Genomic DNA, 14,118 nt, shown 5'->3' on the forward strand with positions numbered 1-14,118 from the left:
GAACTGTTGGTAACCAAACTCCCCAAACAGAATCCCCTTAATTCTTGCACTAGAAAGGATCATAATTAAATGCTCAAGTTCTGTCACAACAGCCAGTCAAAGCTGAACAGATCTGACATGCTCTGCACTCTTTGGCTTTGAAAAGTGAACTACAAAGGGGAGGGCATCCCTTAAAAAACCAAACTAACAGTTGACTCTTTGAGCAAGCATTGCGGGAAATATAGGAATGATCCATTCAGCTGATCATACATGAGCAAATTATTAAGCTGCAGAAGCTCTCGTTTTAATATTAGTAGGCTTGCTGCTAGAGGGATCTAATATTCTCCAAAGGAAATGTTACCTGATTGATTGATTGATTTATATATATATATATATATATATATATATATATATATATATATATATATATATATATATATATATATATATATATATATGAACTCCAAAGGGTCATTGATCTCATATTTCTTTCTCTCTTGCTAATTTATAGCCAGGCTTAGATTGGAAAGGTACTATCCTTATAATGATCAGACTTCAGATATACTGCTCAATATTTAACAAATGAAAGCATGTATACTGTTTTGATATTATATGCTGTCCTAAAACATTATACTGTGTATGTTCCAGGAATGGTCTGAAGGCAGATGATGTAGCTCTATCACTGAAACTAAACAAGTCTAGTCCTCTAACTTGCCTGGATAAGCAACTTCATGAGAATCATACATATTCCACTCCAAACTCTTACGAGTGGGGTATAATTGCAACAGATAAATAAAAACAAATAAATGTGGGTGAGCAATGCTCAACAGAAAAGTTGGACTTCAACTTTTAAAGCTGGTATTTGGACAGCAGAACATTATATCCCTTGCAACAAAGTTTTATGATTACTTCAAAATTGGTATTTCCTAACATCATAGGCCTTACTTTAATATATATATATATGTGTGTGTGTGTGTGTGTGTGTGTATATATATGTGTGTGTATATATATATATATATATGTGTGTGTATATATATATATATGTGTGTGTATATATATATATATATATATATATATATATATGTGTGTGTGTGTGTATATATATATATATATGTGTGTGTGTGTGTGTGTGTGTGTGTGTGTGTGTGTATATATATATATGTGTGTATATATATATATGTGTGTATATATATATATATGTGTATATATATATATATATATGTATATATTCTAAACCTCATCAAGATCACTCCCAAAATGTCCAGAACTTTAAAGATACCAAAATTTGTATGAGCAGATTTAAAACACAGCCAGGTTTCTGCCAGCCTAACTGATACAGTTGGAGGTGATCCAGGTTTAGAGATACATGTTTAGAACATGCTGGTTATTGTTTTCCAGCTTATGGAAGTAGGATCAGTGCCTATGAAAGATGTATTGGTAGCTGAAATGCATCAGGTATCAAAAAGACTGAACAGTTTAAATACAAGAGAAAAAGAAAAACTCACCCTGAAAGCAGAAAGTTCCTTTGACTAGGGAAATGATCCCAAAACATAAGAAACAACGGGCATGATTCAGGCTTCTATATCTATCTAGGTAGTTTTGTTTTATGTTAACTGATGTTCAGTTGTGAACCAATTAACAATATGATCCCCCTCCTCTCAAAAAATCTCTCTTCACACTTGTTTTCTGTTTCTTCCGGTAAGTACCAGAATAACCCAAGTTAAAGCCCGAGAGTGCCACCTTCTGGCTGTTTCTACCTACAGGAGAATTTTTAAAGTTGGTAAACAATTTAACTGCTTCCATTGGCAGACAAACCAAGAGGCCAATAGATATAAATGGCAATATGAAATGTGAAATAACAGAATTAGAGTTCTTTCTGATTCCAGACCAATGCTTGGGCCTAAGGCAAAAGAGGAGCCCTTTGGATGCTATTCTTTCACAAATGTGGCATCCTTCTACTGGCATTTATCCTTTGAGTGATACCTTCATTAAATTCATATACTCAAATAAGGGGAAGGGCTGTAGGCATGGGGAGAACTGTAGCTCAATGATAAAACATCTACTCTGCATACAGGAGGCCCCAAGTTAAATTAAATCAGTAGTGTAGGGCTGTACTCCACCATGATGTTACAAATGGTGGTACAGCATCTGCTTTGCATGCAGAAGATCCCAGGTTCAATCCCTGGCATCTCCAGGCAGGGCTGGGACAGACCTATGTTTGAAACCCTGGAAAGCTGCTGTCAGTCTGTGTACTGAGACTGGATATACCAACTGGGGCTAAGGCTGTAGCTCAGTGGCATAGCATCTGTGTTTTGTTTTGTTTAGGATCATATTCACCTTGATTGGGTGTGCATTAATTCAATGTACACAGGGGGATCAGATTCCATGTGTGGTCCCAACTCCCTGGTGTATTCCTGTGTCCTTTGTTTGTCCTTCAGTCCTAGCTTATACTTTGGCCCTGGCTACTGGCCTCATCCTATGGCTCACCTCAGCTGATCTCAGACTTCTGCCTAAGGAATGCAATTCAATTTAGTTTTCATTTAAAGGCAAACTTGACAAATGTGCACTTTCTGAACCAATACATGAACCAAAACACAACCATCCTTCGAAATTCATTTCTTCAAATTTTGCAGTGCAATTCTCCAGCCATGTAATGTGTACAAAGATGCATTTACTAGGATGAAGAGTGCATGAAATCCATAAGAGAAGATAACATGCACAAATATTAGGGCTTTGCAAACATATGCATATTAAGCAAAATGCACACAAAAATGTATATTTGGAGAAATTTGCACTAAATGCAGACATATTTTAAATGTGTTTTTAAATTTATATATTTGTTTTTAATGTTTTTAATTGTTGTAAACCACCCAGAGAGCTTCGGCTATGGGGCGGTATACAAATGTAATAAATAATATTTTCATTAGTATGTAGGGAAGGAGGTGGTCTCTCAGTAGGGTTACCAGGTCTCCAGTTTTGGGCAGGAGTCTCCATTTTTTGTGGGTCCCCTCTGGTTCTCCAGCTAGCAGCCCTTAATCTCCAGCCTCTCAGCTTCAATTTTTTAAAAAAATTAAGTTTCTAGGTGGTCTGGTTCCCAAGATATACACCAAAACGTCAACCGCCCCGCACGACTGTTAAATCTGTTTTACAGATCTTTATAACAGCTCCTAGCTTTAACTACAACTCCCATCAGCCCAATCCAGTGGCCATGCTGGCTGGGGCTGATGGGAGTTGTAGTTTTCAAAAGTAACTTTTCCAAGCTCTGTCCCTAACCCCTCCCTTTCAGGATTGTAGCCAATAAATGAAGCCAGGGTTATGATTTGTTGATCCAGGCATGCCTAGGCTTAACTTCAACGTCAGAAAATGGTGGCTTTGAGATTTTGCAGTTTGCGTAAGTAATATGGCTTAAAGTTTTTTTCTCCTCTTGTGTGCAAGAGTCAGACCCTGGGCTATGAAATATAAAAGTATTTAATCCAATACTTGCTTTCCATGTACCTGGAGTAAACCCCATTGAACTCCATTAGGACTTTCTTTTAAGTAGACATGGTTAGGATTGTGCTGTAAATTAATCAGCCATGGGGAGGGTGCAGCCTCTACCTGAAGAGGTGAATGGGAACAGGAGGGTCAAGCACAGACACACACACACACAGCCAACCTGCTGAACCTCCCCCTGTAAGTTCCCCTCACCTCCACATTCCCTCACCAACAAAGAATTTAGAAGCACACATTTGCCAAAACAATATGAGTTCTGCCGTAAACGGAAAGGGAAAGACAGAGAAAGGGAGAAAACAATCACCTCCACTGAAGGAAATAATTTTGTTTTTAAATTTGGAAAAGAAGCTATTAGGGATTGATTTTAAATTCAAGGTATTTGTTTGTCAAGTATTGGCCACCGGCTACAACTAATAAAAAACCTGATCTGACGGAAGTAAATCATTTGTTGATTATTCCTGTCTCGTTGCAAGGGGCCTTGAGGTGCAGATTACTGCTACACCAAAATCTGTCCTCCAGTTCTCTAAGGTTTTTTCCCCTTCCATTTCCCCCCCTCTCTGTGTGTTTCCTCCTCTCTGCAGCCTCCCCAACTATCCACACTTCCTGATTGGGGGGAAAAAACCATGAGAGGAGTTAACGCACCTGTGAAGTCTCCATAATGCAGACCACTCCTGAAATGATTTGTAGAATGAAAGAGTGGACACTCACAAATAGGAAAGGGGGAGAAATGTGATGCAGTTCACATATCAAGGCAAACCTATCTAATTTGTACTTTCCAAAACAATATAAGGACTGAAACACAGCCATCCTTTGAGATTAGCACTTCTCCAAAAAGGTAGTATGAACAAAAATGCATATAAATGAAAATTAAAATAACATGCAAAAAAGTTATATTAGGGAAAATTGCTTTGTAAATATTGTGTATATTAGGGAAAATTGCATACAAAAATGTGCATATTAGGAGAAATTCACACAAGAATGCTGATGAATTTTTATAAGGACTTTTTAATATATATCACAAACAGATGTGGAAATGTGAACAACTGAATTTAAGACTGAAAAAATGAGAAAATGAGGGAAATTTATATATTCATCCCTACTCAGAAAAATCCTTCAGTTATCGTCAAAGTAATATTAGTGCATCACAAGACATTGTGCCTCATCCTTGAGAATTTTATCAAACATTTCCCTCCCCTTTGATAATTTTAGAATGCAGTTTCTTTTACCGTTAATTGATGGAGAATGGCTGGGGCAAGGGGGATGAGAAAAACTTTCAACACAGCACTGGCCTTGATATACAATTCTCTCCTTCAGTAACACACAGAAAACAACATTTTTTAAAACACAAAATACTGATCTATTTCCGGGTCAAAAGTGACCAGATATCCATCTGTCTCCTCTAAATCAGAACCAAGAGATTTGCAACCAAGGTGAAATATCACCCTCTCTGTAACCCTGGAACGTTAATGTGCATATGAGTTTCTGAAAATAGTTTTCAAAAGAAAAACAAGAGAGAAAAAGAGAAAGGGCCCCTGGAGTTGGCTAATGTCTTATTTCCCTGTGTTTGCAATTTTTTCTATAATCTGGTTCTGAGGGAGTTAATGCACCTGCCATTCTGGTGCTGACAAACAGTTTTTCAGATGAAAATGGAACATTAAAAAAAAGAGAGAGAGAGACTCTCAAAGATTGCACTCTAGAGACTTCCCGAGTCCTGCCAATAACTAGCAGGTACCAAATACATGAACATTTTTGACTGCAATATGATTGATGGTATGTATTTGTGGCTTGCTGCCTAAACCTCTCTTTTGCTTTGTGCATCTTGCTTTCTGCTTCCCAACTCTCCTCCTCTGCTCTGCTGTCCCCTCCTCCTCCCCCCCTTAGGTTTTTTGAATAAAGATATTTTAGCCATTTGGGATGAGAAGAATGATTAATCTAGTGCGTTCTCTTTTTTGAACTGCTTTGTTCTGCTGGGAGTTTGGGGAAAATAAGTAATCATTGGGGAGGAATGAAAGGTTGTTGCAGTGAGTGAAGCCCTTTTGTTTATGAGGATGCGCACAAAGTTTTTGTGATAGAGAGATCCATAACAAAATCTTTGTATGAGGAGGCCAGGGCTGGCCCAAGATGTCCTTCATCTCCAGTAGCAAAATGAGAGGTTCCCCCCCTTACACACATACGATGGGACAGTATCCATCACTCCTGTGGAGAGCAGGTTAGCACAGCTGGCACATGGCATGTCACATGGCATGCACCGCTCTGTCTTCCACCTCTCATTCCTTCTCCCCACCACTCAGCATCCATTGTCTGAGAGGGCCACCTCACTCCAACTCTTTCCTCACTGACCACCTTGGGTGTTAAGATTGCCAGAGGGAGCCTGCTTGGTAATTCCACTGCAGAAGTTTGGGATAGTGGTGGCCCTGGAGAGGTTGCCCTCTGTGATAGCCCCTAAGTTGTGGAATTCCCTCCCCACAAAGGAGCATCTGACACCTTCATTCTGCAGTTTTCAGTGTATGCTGAAGAAGTGTGACACCTGAGATAGACAGGCAGGCAGGCAGGAAGACAGACAGGCTTTTAGGACCCACCCAATTCTTTTGATTGTAAATTGTTTTAAGTAATTTTAATATAGCATTTTTACATCATTGTAACCTGCCCTTAGGCGAGAGCCAGCGTGGTGTTGTGGTTAGACTGTTGGTCTACGACCTGGGAGACCAGGGTTCGAATCCCCACACAGCCACAAAGCTTACTGGGTGACCTTGGGCCAGTCACTGCCTCTCAGCCTCAGAGGAAGGCAATGGTAAACCACCTCTGAATACCGCTCACCATGAAAACCCTATTCATTGGGTCGCCATAAACTGGAATCGACTTGAAGGCAGTCCATTTCCATTTTCAACCTGCCCTTGGACATTATGGTGAAGGGAGAGGAAGAATATTAATATTAATACTAGCCCTGACAGGGGCTCTACCCTAAGGGGCCTTTTAAGCTAGAAGCATACCTTGCAAGGGTTCCACACTGTGTGAACATAACTTCCTGTCCCTCTCCAGATTCAATTCCAAATGTTTCATTGGCACTTGAATCAAGCCTTATCTAGAATAGGTATGGGATCCGCATTTTGGTGCCAGTTTGAATTTCGCTCCATCAAACTTCCTCCTGGTATCACTTTGTCAGGGATCAATGTTCACTATTTGCTATAAATACCGATATGTTTTTTCCTGCAAAAATATTGATATTAATATCGATATTTTTTTAAAATAATGTTTTTAATATTTTTAAAAAATCAATATTTTAAATGAAACATCAACATTAATATTGATATTTTGAGGAAAATATCAATATTAATATCAATATTTTGAGGGGATTTTTTTTAAAAGAAAACCGCTAGGAAAAAAACCAATCCATGAGGATAAATAAAATGCTAATAAATAGGAAATGCAGTGTCAAATTTGAATTTTGCAAAATTTAACCACATCCCTAGTCTAGAAGACACTTCCATCTGCTCAGAAGTTTCTTTTTAGGATCAGATACCCTACTACAGTACTATATCATTTACCCCACCCCCACCATGAGGTTTTGGGGCCTGTGGATCTGCAGCACATGCTGATCCCATCCACCCTGCACAAGCCAAGATGCAACTTTTGTCCTGCTATGCCAAACTAGACCTTCTTTCTTACACAACTTCTCTGAACTTTTGTTTGGTACCAAAAGGATCCATCTTCTCTCTAAGTGGCAGGACCACCCCCACAACATCCAAAATACTTGCTGTGGTTAGGAATGGGGGAGAAGTTTAATTTAGTTCACATTTAAAGACAAATTTACCAAATTCGCACTTTCTGAAACAATATGAGAACCAAAACACAACCATCTTTCAAAAGTCACACTTTTCTGAATGTTGCAGTGCAGTTTTGCAGCTAAGAAATGTGTACAAAAATGCATACACTCAGATAAAGTGTGCATAAATGCATTATATTTGGGGATTTGTTTGCAAAAATGTGTCTATTAGGCAAAATTGCAGACAAACTTGTTATAGTAGAAGCACTAAAATGCTGATGAAGACTTCCTTTTTATTTCAGAATTCATAAACTGATGTAGAAATAGGGAGAATTTAAGACTGAAAAAATTAAAAACTAAGAGAAAGTGAAACTAACAGTTTTGCTCATCCTTAGCTATGATGTTGCTAAGCTCTTCATTCAGTTCCATTAAAGAACCCATCTCTGGTACCAGAACCTGACAAGTATCTGTAATAAATTGAAGCAGACTTTTCGTAGTTAAATCACAGTTAAAGATTTATCCACAAGCAACCTCGCAATGCTGAAACATGTTTTACGTTGCTGTTTTTTCATCACTTCCAACAACCCACTAAGCCTTAGCTTAACTGGCTCCAAAAAGTCAGCTAATATTACCTTTCCTTCTCCTCCCACACACATCCAGATTTGGGGGGGGGGACATTCCATGCTTCATTGGAAAAAAAGTAAAATGATTAATCATCTGAGAGCCAGGCATATGGGGTGATATCCAAAAATAAACACCAGAAGACCTTCTACTAAATGCCTATAGCGGTAAGACTGTTTGCTCAAACTTGTAGGCCAAAAGTATTTTTACTTACATTTCTCTTTCCAGTCCCATAGGACTCCCCAAACAGCTAGTAGTAATCTAAAAAGAGAGAAGCAAGTTTAAGCGGTGGCAGGGCAAAGGGCATGTATTTGTCCAGGCAGCTCCTTCCCACTTAAACTGGCAGAGCAGAGTGATGTCTTTGGTTTAACCCACCTCTGTGACATACCATTTGTAAGTTTGTCAGTTAAGTTGTAACATGATAACTTCAGAAAATTGAGTTATCAGAATGATAGACAAATTCAGGAAACAATTCTATCTCTCAAGTACAAATATCAGTCTACCACTGCTGCTGTCCTCACCCCCATTTATAAGCTGTAAAGAGGGAAAATGCAAAACATAAGAAAATGCAATATCTCCCTTGAGGTTTAGCGCTGTCCATGTCTTCTCCACAAATACATTGGTTGCAAGGAGGGTGAAGTAGGATCACAACTGCAGACTCTGTCCCCAATAACCACAGCTGATGGTGCATAAAGTCTTTCACGCATACTCTGCACACGCTTGAGCAACCTCTGTATATCTGATCAGGAGCCCTACTTTTTATAGGATCCCAATCACCTAGGCAGCACCTATACACATGCAAAAAGGTTCTTTGCACATCTTCAGCTGAACAATTGGAGGAGAAGGGGACAGACAGTGGGCACAATGGCCCCCACCTCAGTCTCTTACGAACAAGGCCTTTCAAATACTGTACTTTCCTAATGTATATATGCACTCTCCATCAAGCACATCTAAAACACATGCTTTTAATCATTCCCAGTAATGTACATAAAGATAATACAGCACTGGAGCCTGGAGGACACAAAACGTTTTCACCAGAACTATTCAAAAGGTAGAAGAGATCTACGACAGCTGTGAATAAATATACCTTATTCACTACGGAGCAGAGATCATCCCTGTTATGGACCTGGGGAATCTGCAAAATGGTCCAACAGTGACACCTACAGGAGGGAAAGGAAGTTGCACATCTAAGTATGAAATGGCTGTAGAGTGAAGACAGACAACAATTCTGGAAGAGCTGAAAGTGGGTCAAGAGATGCTTCATTTCATTTAGTGTACATGTGGGCTTCTTTCTCTTCCTCCCCCCTCTGCCTTTAATCAAGCAGATTTGACAGACTTTGAAGCAATACAAACCAGAGGCAAACATGGGATGTGTACACACCGCGTGTGGTAATCCTTCATATAAACTGCCTTAAACACTCTATCTGCAGCCTTCTCTTGCAATTACTCCTTATAATATGAAACAGCCAAAGCAAAGCTGAATGAATAATCAGGGATTCTGGCTGGGCTCAGCTGAAGAGAGTAAGTTAAGCCACGGGTTCTAAACCATCCAATCAGTGGTGGCTTGTGGCTCCATTTCAGTGGGACAGTGGAATCCACTCTGGGGTTTAGTCTGAACTTTCAATGAGCTGTCCAAGGTGCTGAACATGTTGGAGCCAACAGCCGCCACTGCATCCAATAAAACAGGGATCTAAACTCAGGGTAGGGAGGCCCAGGAGCCACTGCAGCCCTCCAAGCCTCTCTGTCTGGCCCTCAGGACTCTCCCCACACCACACCCCCTCCCCAATCACACCCCTCACTGTCCGTGCCCTGCACCGTCCTTCAGGATTTTCCTTCAGGATTTCACAATCCTGGCCAGATTGTGTCCTTGAACTCCTTTGCTTGCCTGATGGAGCACCCCACTTTTTCCTCTGGCCTTGCCCACAACTGGCATGTGGCCCCTGGAAGCTTGCTCAGGAGGGAATGTGGCCCTTGGGATGAAACAGGTTCTCCACCCTTGCCCTAGACCATCCCATGAAACAGCAAGGCTTGGCATCTGCCAAGGGCCCACAGCCCATGCCCCAGCAGGGGCCCACTGGACCTGCTCCTTCACCATTGCAGGAGTAGGTGGGTGCTTACTCACCCACCCCTTGACCTGGCCCAGACAACAGTGGCAATGACAAGGAGGAGGAATAGTTGCCACTGCCTTCTTGCTTGCTAGCTCTCTGTCTGGCAAGGAAGGAGGCAGTGGAAAAGGAGCAGCAACAGCTGGTGATAATGGCAATGAGGAGGTAGACTCACAGAGGGAAGGGGGTCCATGGAAAATGTGTTGCCCAAGGGCCTTCCAAAACCTGGAGCCGATACAACTGGAAATACATAGTTGCAGTTCCCATTTCCCGACACCCCCCCTTGCCAGGCTTGAAGCATCCATAGGGATTGACTTGAACGCGCTATATTTAACATAGCAACCTCAGCAAAATGCAGTGTCAGCATGTTCCACTTGCCATGAGCCCACCCAACAATCATTGAGAGAAGTTCAAGGCCAGGATTTCAAGAGGCCTACAAGCAGCCGTGGTCGGCAGGGCAGGGCAGGCAGGGCAGTGTTGATGTGCCTGGCTTCTCAACGCCACTTGCTAGGAGGCAGAGGGGGTGAGGCATGGGAGCTCAGCACAAGGCAGGGGGGCAACAGGCATGTCGGATTAGTTCCAGGTTGGGAAGCTGGGTATGCAGGCGACCCTGCCTATGCCACTGCACCAACCACTGCTGCCTACAAGACTTTTCATTAATTTCTGAGTAAGTCAAGTCAAGGGGGAAAATACAGAAATGTAACTTTCAACCATTGCGTCAGGGAACTGGAGTTGTACAAAAGTGATGAACATTCCCGGTTTGAGACCCCAACTCCTATTACAGATTTACAGTTTTCATGCTTCCTGCATTGGATGACAGAAAGCAGCTATGATTTCAAAAACTATTTTCAAGCCTAGAACAGGGTTCCCAAACGGTGGCCCATGGACCACCAATGGTCCATGGACTTCATTCAGGTGGTCCATGCCATGTCTGTAAAGATACAATTGAAAATCATACAGCGTCTAGCACAATCATCAAAATTGCTACAACAGGCAAAAAAATCATTATATGGTCCAAGACCCTTAGCCTTTTTCAAGTGGTCCATGGAGGGAAAGGATTGGGAATCACTGGCCTAGAGAACAGGCCAATGGTTTTAAAATTGTAGCTACAAAACGTGCATGCTGGCCACAGACTGCCAGGGATGGGAGAGAGATTGAGTTCGGTTTGCATTTTATTGGGAACCTATCTAATATGGACTTCACAAAAGAACACACAAACTGAAATGCAGCTATCCTTTGAAATTTGCACTTTGCTGAATTTGATTATGCAGTTCTCCAGCCCAAAAGTGTATACGAGAATGTGCATACCAAAGGAAGGTATACATAAAAATCCACATTACTGAAACTAACATACAAAAGTACATTACATTAGGGACTAGGGTTGCCAGGTTCAGGGCCTGAGACTGATCCTGTATCTTTAGGAGAAGAGAAAGTCAGCCAAGTGCAGGTGTTCTTGCAACTCTGTAATGGGAAAAACCACAAGATGGAATTCTCCCTTCCCCCTGCACAACTTTTAAAGATACAGAAGACCTCTTGGTTACCAGGCCCAGCCTCCAAGAGGTCTTCTGTATCTTTAAAAATTGAGCAGGGGGAAAGAATTCCACCTTGTGGTTTTTCCCATTACAGGGTTGCAAAAACACCTGCACTTGGCTGACTTTCTCTTCTCCTAAAGATACAGGATCAGTCTCAGGCCCTGAACCTGGCAACCCTAATTATTAGTGGTCCCACATCTCTAGCTCTGTTACCCGTTCCATCTCCTGATGTGGATTGATTTCAACACTTGTTATGTTAATGGCCACACAGACAAACATGCTCTGTGGTCCAGGTAGATCTAAATTGGCTTTTACAAATTGGGGATCCAGGTTCATTAAGACAAGCACTAATTCCTGTCCACCACCACTCCAAGTCGAGAAGGCTGGAGCTTGTGAGAGCTGTTGCTTTAAAAATGAAGCAGCTCAGACTACAGGTTCCACTACTTCCTCATTCTGAGCAGGTGTTTCCATGCACTTCCCCCTCATCCTGAATGGCCTCACATGTGGCTAGTTGGGCATTTTGATGGCAGCTCTGAAACACCTACCTGGCTCGCCATCTCCTCTGATTCTGTGGCCCTAGGAGATAGAAGGAGGGGGACCTGAAAACCATCTAAGGACCCAGGCAGTTAGTATGGGTACTTCCAGTCCTACAGCACAAATATCTGGACCCATACAGCTCTTCAGGGACATTAGCAAGCATAGAGATCTGCAGGAGGGTCCTGAGCCCATACTCTTCCTCTGAGATCTCAGGTTCAAGATCTGGGCAGGGTTGAAACATGACAAGTCCCGCCTATCTTCATTTCTCAATATTAAACATGGTTTTCGTTTACCTATGCACCACTATATTGCAGAGCTTGGAAAAGTTACTTTTTTTGAACTACAACTCCCATCAGCCCTAGCCAGCATGGCCACTGGATTGGGCTGATGGGAGTTGTAGTTCAAAAAAGTAACTTTTCCAAGCTCTGCTATATTGTAAATCATAGTTACACAACCTCTGTGTGCTACTAAATATGTTGGAATTGTAAGATCAGGAAGGGGGAAAAGATGGAGAACAGACAGGTATGAGCAGGTATGGATGATGTCAGTATAGCTGAGAAGGTATGTGACTGTTTTAAAATGCCTTTTAGGTGTTCTTTGCTGTTTCCATCCTCCACGGTTATTGGCCATGCTTTCTGGGGCTGATGGGAGTTGTAGTTCAGCAACATCCGGAGAACCAAAGGTTTGCCACTCCTGCACTAGGGCAAGAGACTTGAGGTGGAGGAACAGAACTTTCCCCTCCTTTCATTTCCACTGCAGTGCCTCATGAGTCCTCAAAAACAGCTTCCTCCAGGGGGTTGGGGGGGCCTCTGAAGAAGATTTTGTGGGCATGCAGGGAAGGAGAGGAAACAGTGATGTTGCACCAGTGAGATTCTGCTAACACTGCTTTAGATGCAACCCTTAAAATTAAGTCAATAAAATTAAATGCAACCAGATATTTTCAAATTTAAAGACAAATAGCATACAACCTGGGGAAATTTTTCAATAGAAGGGTGGGACAAAAGCCCAAAGGAATTGCAAAACATTTGTCCAAACCACATTTGCAATGTCAAAAGAACCTCAGAGGACGTTTGGATACCTATTATGTACTGTAACCATTATTGCATTAAAAACCATGAACAGAGCACAAATCATGATAGAAGAGCATGGACCTCTGTAGCGCTATATAATAGAATAAATCACACAAATGTTGGCAATGTGGACTTACCTTTAAACAAAGGATATTCATCAGAGTCCCTGAGCTGTAATACTCTGGAAGAATGAAGCTTCTCTTAAAAGAAAGGAGTCTGCCAGCTCTACCAAAGTTGTTATCTGTTTAATCATCTGGGTTAGCACCACAGGCTGACATGCAATTGCATGATATGTGGGACAATAAAGTAGTTGTGGGTTTTTTTTCTGGATTAAAAAAAGTGGTAAAGTTCAGTCTTACATTCAACAAGATAAACTTATAGTTTCTCAGTCAGCTGCAGGGATAATAGGCAGGTATCCTCTTTGCAGGTGGGAGGGGGATTGAAAAAAATAGTCTCAGCAGGATAGTTGAGTTAGAATCCTGTCTTCCCATTTGCCCAGTCAAATGGGTCTCAGAGATAGCACCATGCTTTGTGGGCAACAGGGAAGCTTATGGGATTCGTTCCACAGCAGTCAGCTATACTACAGGCTACATCGGGGAATTCCAGTGCTTCCTGATTCATTCCTCAGGATGATGTTGCTACCTATCACAGGCTTAAGGATGGGCAAATTTGTCCATTTTGGTTTATCTCTGATCCTCATTTTTCCAGTAGTAAAATTCAATTCACTATATATTTGCATCAGTTTGCATTTTTTAAAACATCCTTAAAATTGATAACATTTTAGCACACACACCTTATATACACATTTTTGCAAGCAATGTCCCTAATAGGGTTGCCAGGTTCTTGGCCTGAGACTAATCCTGTATCCTTAGGAGAAGAGAAAGTCAGCCAAGTGCAGGTGTTCTTGCAACACTATAATAGGAAAAACCACAAGGTGGAATTGTCCCTTCCCTCTGCACAACTTTTTTTTTTTTTTTCAATAATTTTTATTCAGATTTTCATAAAACATACAAGACAAA

At 41.3% G+C, this 14,118-nt stretch overlaps 1 long non-coding RNA gene across 2 annotated transcripts in view; it reads right to left on the reverse strand.

Moving 5' to 3' along the window:
• The window catches only part of LOC133386613 (uncharacterized), a 43,059-nt gene extending 29,562 nt beyond the window's left edge, over positions 1-13,497 (reverse strand). For both annotated transcript variants that reach the window (XR_009763212.1, XR_009763213.1), the window contains exons 1-3: positions 13,237-13,497; positions 8,943-9,015; positions 8,070-8,116 (exon numbers count right to left, since the gene is read on the reverse strand). This is a non-coding gene — a long non-coding RNA (uncharacterized LOC133386613). The remainder of the gene's footprint in view (positions 1-8,069; positions 8,117-8,942; positions 9,016-13,236) is intronic.
• Positions 13,498-14,118: the final 621 nt, after the last annotated feature.

Source organism: Rhineura floridana, chromosome 6, assembly GCF_030035675.1.
Source record: "Rhineura floridana isolate rRhiFlo1 chromosome 6, rRhiFlo1.hap2, whole genome shotgun sequence".
NCBI classification, from domain to species: Eukaryota; Metazoa; Chordata; class Lepidosauria; order Squamata; family Rhineuridae; genus Rhineura; species Rhineura floridana.